Source organism: Poromitra crassiceps (assembly GCF_964638095.1).
Source record: "Poromitra crassiceps genome assembly, contig: HAP1_SCAFFOLD_196, whole genome shotgun sequence".
Classification (NCBI taxonomy): Eukaryota; Metazoa; Chordata; class Actinopteri; order Beryciformes; family Melamphaidae; genus Poromitra; species Poromitra crassiceps.
Window position 1 is genome coordinate 1 of NW_028152189.1, and position 7,500 is coordinate 7,500.

General features: G+C 41.2%; 1 long non-coding RNA gene across 1 annotated transcript; it reads right to left on the bottom strand.

Moving 5' to 3' along the window:
* Nucleotides 1–3,105: 3,105 nt before the first annotated feature.
* LOC310770723 lies at nt 3,106–4,958 on the bottom strand. The gene is made up of 3 exons (XR_014552348.1): nt 4,878–4,958; nt 4,372–4,468; nt 3,106–3,614 (listed from the first exon to the last, which is right to left on the bottom strand). It is a non-coding gene; the product is annotated as an uncharacterized lncRNA (long non-coding RNA).
* Between the last annotated feature and the right edge of the window lie 2,542 nt (nt 4,959–7,500).

A 7,500-nucleotide genomic window follows, 5' to 3' on the forward strand; every position in this document is an offset into this window, starting at 1 on the left:
TGTCTCTCTCTCTCTGTCTCTCTCTTTCTCTCTCTCTCCTCTATCTGTCTCTCTCTCCCTCTCTCTCTCTCTCTCTTCTCCTCCCTCTCTCAATTCAATTCAATTCAATTCAAAGAGGCTTTATTAGCATGACCATAGTGAGTTACAGTATTGCCAAAGCACATTGTACATCGTAGTACAGACATAGGAAGAAAAAAAACAGAAAGAGTTTGTAACATACAGAACGGAAACATTATGTTACTTGTAACAAAATACAGGTAGTTCGAATATTTTGTATTGAAATATATACAGATATTTACATATTGATTGTGCTTGAAATAGAGAGAGGGAAGGGGCAGTGTGTGTGTGTGTGTGTGTGTGTGTGTGTGTGTGTGTGTGTGTGTGGGGGGGGGGTGATGTGTTTTTTCTGGAGAGGCGTTTGTGTGTGTGTATGTGTGTGTGTGTGTGTGGACCAAGGTGCTCACTCACTGTTCCCTCAGACTGTGACAAGTCTGTATGTATTTAGCTGCTGTGTTGCAGCTTGTCCTCTCTTCTCCCAGCAGGACGGGTAGTTTGTCGATGTTAGGGAGGCTTCTGAAGCCTGGGTGTGTCTGTTCCATTTTGGGGTAATATTCATTTCTGATAGTGTTATATTTGGGAACAGGTGGTGAGGAAGTGCAGCTCTGTTTCCACCACTCGCATGTCGCAGTGTGAGCACAGTCTCTCTTCTGCCGGCAGCCATGTTTGCCTGTGTCTGCCTTTTTCAATGGCCAGGCCGTGCTCACTGAGTCTGTACTTCATCAAGGTGGTTCTCAGTTTGGTATCAGTCCACTGTGTGCAGGTATTCTGCCACAGTGTACTGTCTTTTTAGGGCCAGATAGCATTGCATTTTGTTTTGGGTTTTGGTTTGTGTTTCCCAATGAGTATATAATTTTGTTATCTGTTGAGTTATAATTTGGTGTATTTTGATGTACTGGTCCTGAGGCTGTTGAGGGTTAGTGTGTGTTAGTGAACTGAGCGTCAGGACCAGCTGAGTGAGGGGACTGCTTTTGCTCAAGTCTTGGTATTGCAGGGCTTTGTAATGGTATGAGTGGGGGTCACTGTTTTTTCAAATGTTGCCAGAATTTGATTGTCCTTTTTTGTATTTTGATCAGTAAAGGATCATTGGCCTAATTCTGCCCTGCATGCATTGTTTGTTGTTTTCCTCTGGACGTGTAAGAGGTTCTTACAGAAACTCTGCATGCAGGGTCTCAATTGGATGTTTGTCCCAGTTGCTAAAGTCTTGATTTGTGACAGGACCCCACACTTCACTGCCATAGAGGGCAATTGGTTCAATTACTTACTGATTGGAATATTTTTAGCCAGATTCTAATTGGAATGTCTACAAAAATTTGTCGTTTTATGGCATAGAAAGCCCTCCCTTACGAAAAAGTCACATGTGGAAATCACATGTGATTTTGAAATATGTGGTTTTTGGACACACGTTTCGTGTGACTCAACCACATGTTTTAATATCACATGTGGATGTTCACATGTCAAGCCACATGTGGAAGTCACATGTGATTTTGAAATGCCACATGTGATTGACATGTGGTTTTAATTGTGTGGAATTGTGTGGAAAATCACATGTGATTATGGAATATATGTGGTTTTTGGACACATGTTTCGTGTGATTCAGACCACATGTGATTGACATGTGGTTTTAATATCACATGTGGGAATATTCACATGTGGATACTCACATGTGGAAAATCACATGTGATTTTGGAATATATGTGGTTTTTGGACACATGTTTTGTGTGATTCAGACCACATGTGATTGACATGTGGTTTTAATATCACATGTGGATATTCACATGTGGGAAATCACATGTGATTCTGGAATATATGTGGTTTTTGGACACATGTGTGATTAAGACCACATGTGATCGACATGTGGTTTTAATATCACATGTGGGAATATTCACATGTGGATATCTACATGTGACCTTGAACCACATGTGGTTTTAGGACACGTGGTTTTGTTATTCCCTCCACATGTGAATATTCCCACATGATATTAAAACCAAATGTGATTCAATATGTTGTGGACCACATGTGGTTTTGGCACACGTTTTGGTTTTTCACATGTGATTCAACATGTGGTTGAAATGTGTAATTTCCATGTCCAACAACCACATGTGGTTCAAGATCACATGTGGGAATATTCACATGTGGTTGAAACACATGAACCTTCCAACATGTGATCTTGAACCACATGTGATTGTTGGGACATGTGTTACATGCCAATTGGAATAACATGTGAAAAACCAAAACACATTTCTCCAAAACCACATGTGGAAAACATAGAATCACACATGGTTTCAACATTACATGTGGGAATATTCCCATGTGGATGGAATAACATGAACAACAAATTCACATGTCCTAAGATCACATGTGGGAACATTCACATGTATTAGTAGACAACCACATGTGAATGATCCCTTCTTTGACACATTTTCCACATAATTTCAGATTACATACAATTTGACACATACCAGTAGGTTATTTGCAACACACAACACATGTACAAGAATAAAATTATCTTATTTATTAACAAAACTTCACCTTTTCATAACTGCATTTATCATACATCTCTAGAAAAGGGAGTGATTGACAGATCGCATGTACAGTGATCACGGAACAATTGCAGGTGAAGCTGCAGCTCTGATGGATGAAAAATAAAGATGGCAACAGCCACCACTTCAACTCCAAACGGGAGACCAAAATCAAAGGGAGTGATTGACAGATTGCATGTACATGTACAGTGATCATGGAACAATTGCAGGTGAAGCTGCAGCTCTGATGGATGAAAAATAAAGATGGCAACAGCCACTTTTTGGGGAGTTTAGCTCGATTGCCATTTTGTCCCCACTTACCCTAAATATACACTGTCTTTACGGTCACTCTCGATGCAGTATGGAGAGAGGGGTCATATTTAGCGATACAACAGTGGAGGCGGCACTACCGTTCAAAGGCAACAAAACACAGCGCCTAAAGCTCTATGCACATGTGTACATGTTGTGACTAGTTTATTCACCATGCTATGAAATAATAATCCATAGTTGCGTGAAACATTATTTCCATAGTAAATCCATACCGGGTCACTTCCTTGTTTGTCTGTGGACAGCGCTTCCACGCATGCGTTATTTGCACATGCGCTGTACACCCGGCAGCGATGTTTACTAAATATTTATTTACCTCAAAAAATTGTTTTTCTGCATTTTGGATTAGTACCCGAGTCACAAGATGTACATAGAGCTTTTTGGCACTTTGTTTTGTTGCCTTTGAACGGCAGTACCGTTCTATCGCTAAATATGACCCCTCTCTCCATACTGCATCGAGAGTGACTGTAAAGACAGTGTATATTGGGGGGATATGGCAATCGAGCTAAACTCCCCAAAAAGTGGCCTATCCCTTTGTAATAACTATGCTAGGGTGTCATGTGAGCTTCTTGTGAGCCTTCAGAACTTGGGGCTGTCATGTCCCTTTCAGGGACAGCTTCCTGTGAGACTTCAGAACTTGGGGGTGTCATGTCCCTTTCAGGAACACCTTCTCTGCCGCTGACAAGTCTTCTGATCTTGTTGGTTCCCCTGTGAAAATTTAAATATCATTAGAATAGCCCTGTGAAAATTTTAATATCATTAGAATAATCAAGGCAATTTCACAAACATACTGGGGTATTACAACCAAAACTAGGCAAACCTAGTGTAGTCCGGCTGTGAACTGAAACATTTGATTCAGGACTTTATATTCACAAATGGTCCCATAACTTACACAAAATCTATGATGCATAGAGCAACATTCTCAGAATTTTGGGCAACACCCTATGCCCTAAAACAGATGCTGTAAAATGTGCCATGGATAATGGATGGAGATGCAATAAATCCAACAGAAAATGCTACAACAGAATCTGTGCCCCTACGCCCCGACTACAATTACAGCTCTATTATGAAACGAATACAACCCTAACACTGCAGGGGAAAAAAGAGCGATACAGGCAGAGAGATACACCAGATATCAGACCAGAACACTAATTGAGCACAGATCGGCTCTTCTCCTTTCAGAGAGAGCCTGGAGATGCAAGGTTAGCCTTCTTCTAATGGCTTTTCGGCAGAGAGGATGATGCCTTGTGGCACATCCCCTCCACCCCTTCATGCTCAGAACGCCCACGAGTTTAGCCTCAGGCAGGAAAATGTTTATCACATCACTGATGACATCACAATCGTGACAGACACCGCCAATTTTAATTAAGATATATCAATATAATATAAGCATGAATTAAGGTCAGGTTACATTCTATACGTTTTACACCCACTTTCAGTGATAGAGAAAACTAGAGAAACTTACTGTTCTTTGTCGCACTGCCTCACATCCTTCAACTTCTGGGCCATGCACTGTCTGATTAGAACCTCACTGGTGTTTGGGAACACAGCTTGCACTTGGTCTGTTGGAACAACAACAAAATACAAATTTACTTCAAGGTAAATTAAATTAAATAACTTAAGTTAACAAACAAAACAAAACAAAAAGACAGACCTCTTGACCAGAATATTTATTTTACACTATATTTTAGGCACTGTGTTTTGTTGACTTTGAGCCGCGATCCGCTTGGTCCTGTTTTAGTGCTGTCCATTTAACTACTGCACACCCCGACCCTCCAAACTGCACGGACAGTTGCTGTGAAGACGTGTATATCGATGTTTATTGGGGGCGATATGGAAAATTCGCTAAACTCCCCAAAAAGTGGCCTATCCATTTAAGTTTTTCAACTTATATCATCAAATGATGGTACTAACATGCATTGTCTGTGATCAGATTGCAATCCGATAGTGTGCTTGAAAACATTAGCATACCGTTGTTGCAGAGATCACGGGTCCCAGGCTGCTCCGCCGTTTCATGGGGAAGGGGTGGGGTGGTGCTGGTGAAGGCAGCAGTGGCTTCAGGAGACGACAGGAGAGACAGAGGCAGAGGGAAAGACAGTAGAGAGGCAGAGAAGGAGACAGGGATAGAGGTCATTATCACCTGACACTAACATGCATTTTTTTTCTGAGATCAGACTGCAGCGCATCAGAGTCAAAGTAGCAAAAAATAAATATAAAAAAATATAAAAAATAAATAGATAAATGTATTTATTCCAAATCTATTTTTTTGACTAAATAATATTATATAGTATTTGTGTATTTAAATTAATATCCTTGCTTCTTTGTATACCACTATGCTGAGAACATCTGCACTATATTTGCAGAGCCTATTTGAATGTTGTTGTTTTTTAGTCACATTTGCAGGGTTCTCATACCTCCTAAAAATCAAATTCAAAGACTTTGCAAGGAATTTCCAGACCCAATTCTCTTAAATTTGAGGGCCGGGCAGAACTTTCAAAATAATGTAATGAGAACCATGTGCTGATTTTGTAAGGACTAAATAAGGACCCTACCGTTGTTGGGAGAGGGGACAGGGTCCCAGTCCGCTCCGGCACTTCGTGTGTGGGTGGGGTGGTGGTGGAGACGGCAGTGGCTTCAGGAGACGACGGGAGACACAGGCAGAGAGAGAGAGAGGAAAGAGAGACACAGAGGAGAGAGAGAGGCAGAGACAGGGATAGAGGCCATTGACGCCTGGCGTATTTTCTGTGATCAGATTGCAATCGGATAGTGCTTGACCACATTAACCTGATTTAATTTACACCTGGTAATAATGTATCTCCAGTGTTCACATTGAAATCAGGTAAGCTCCATAGCATAGAGCAGTAGAAAAACTGCAGTGACTGTTGTTGTATGTGGATTGAGAGGATGCATTGCATGTACACTTGTGTTCAATGTGGTCACAATTAGAGATGCAATGGTATGAGTTTTTGATATTGGTATGATAACCTTGGACAAAAATACCACGGTTTCACGGTATCGCGGACCTTTATGTGTGTAGCGCTTTTCCCGTGGTGTTGAATGAGAGTAAGCGCCCTGGGTCCTTCTCTATGACCAACCCCCTATATAAGTGTTGTGGTATGGTTTTTAAATAATTTATTTACTGCTTAAACGATGAAATGACCTGCTGTTTTTAATCTTTTAACCTTGTATTTCTAACCCCTTTTAATATACATGTATTTATTCTATTTATCCAATTTATTAATTACGCCAACACAGATGGTTTGTGATATACAAAAACAAGACAATATTTATTCTCTTCTAGGAAAATAAAAAGGTTGTATGGTACGGTAACAAGACTGTTATTTTTCAGGCATTTGGTCAAACCCTGTAGAAAATATAGGCTATTAGCCTTTCACATTACATGGGAAAGAAAATCACACTGACCAGGTGCTAGCACTGGTAGATACCTCCTAAACCCACTAGAGCACTGAAACACTCAAATTAAATACCTCTCTTCAAAACAGATGTATGGCTTTGTCCATATGTTTTATACAGTCTATAAAAAATACAGTAAGGTTACCTGAAGTAGAAAATAACAACAGCACAAACAGTGGTACCACAAACAAATAAAGAAATAAACCCCCCGGTGCAGGCCTGATAAGTTGAGCGCTCAAGGTGATTCAGCACTGGACTGCTCACCACAGTTCTACAGCACTGACATCGCCGCTTAGGGACTGTTCGTTATTTATGAGAGGGGGGTATGGTGCAGAAAGGGGGAGGGATATCAAATATTTTTTTTAGTACTGGGGAGGGACTTGTGTTTTTTATTTTGGCTTTAGAGAGGGCTATACAACATTCATTTTTTGTATTTTGTATATATTTTAAATGCGTTTTTTCGTTCCAAAATTCGTGTTTACTCCCCTATTTATATCTATGGTTTACCTGTATGGTGACTGGACTTGGTATCTCCCATTCCTTCCTTTCACGTAAACCGCTGCTCCTATGCACTGTGTACAGGCCCTCACTCGGTCCTGCTGTTTGCTTGGTGCATTGACTGGAAACGTTTATCATCGCTTTATATTGTTTCAGAGCTGGAATTGTTGACACATATGCAGTTGGCTAGGCTCAGGGCCGGTTCGAACATATAGGCGACATAGGCGACCGCCTAGGGCGGCACTTGTGCGCCTTCACTTGCAGCTCTCCAAATATTCTCCAGCGCTCTGCCTCTCATGCTCTTCCCCGCTAGATCCATTCTCTCGCCGCTGTCCACGGCACGAACCGCCCGCCCTACTATGCCTCTGATTGGCCTACCCTGATATTCTTACCCTAACCCAACCAATCATCACTCCTCATGCCTAAACAAGCACTACTACTAGCCAATCAGAGGCAGAGGAGGGCGGGTCATCATGTCTTCTCCATCCCGCTTGAATGAGGAAAAGGGACACGGAGTAAATGAAATGACATAGCCTACAAGTAGACTAATTTACATCATTAACTTTGGGTTAAGGTAGCCTAGGCCATGTGCTCATATGTGTGTACCAGTATTAGTGTAATCAGTAAATAAGCGCGATATTTCTAACGTTGTTTCTGGGTTCCAAAACAATCTGTTTCCCTG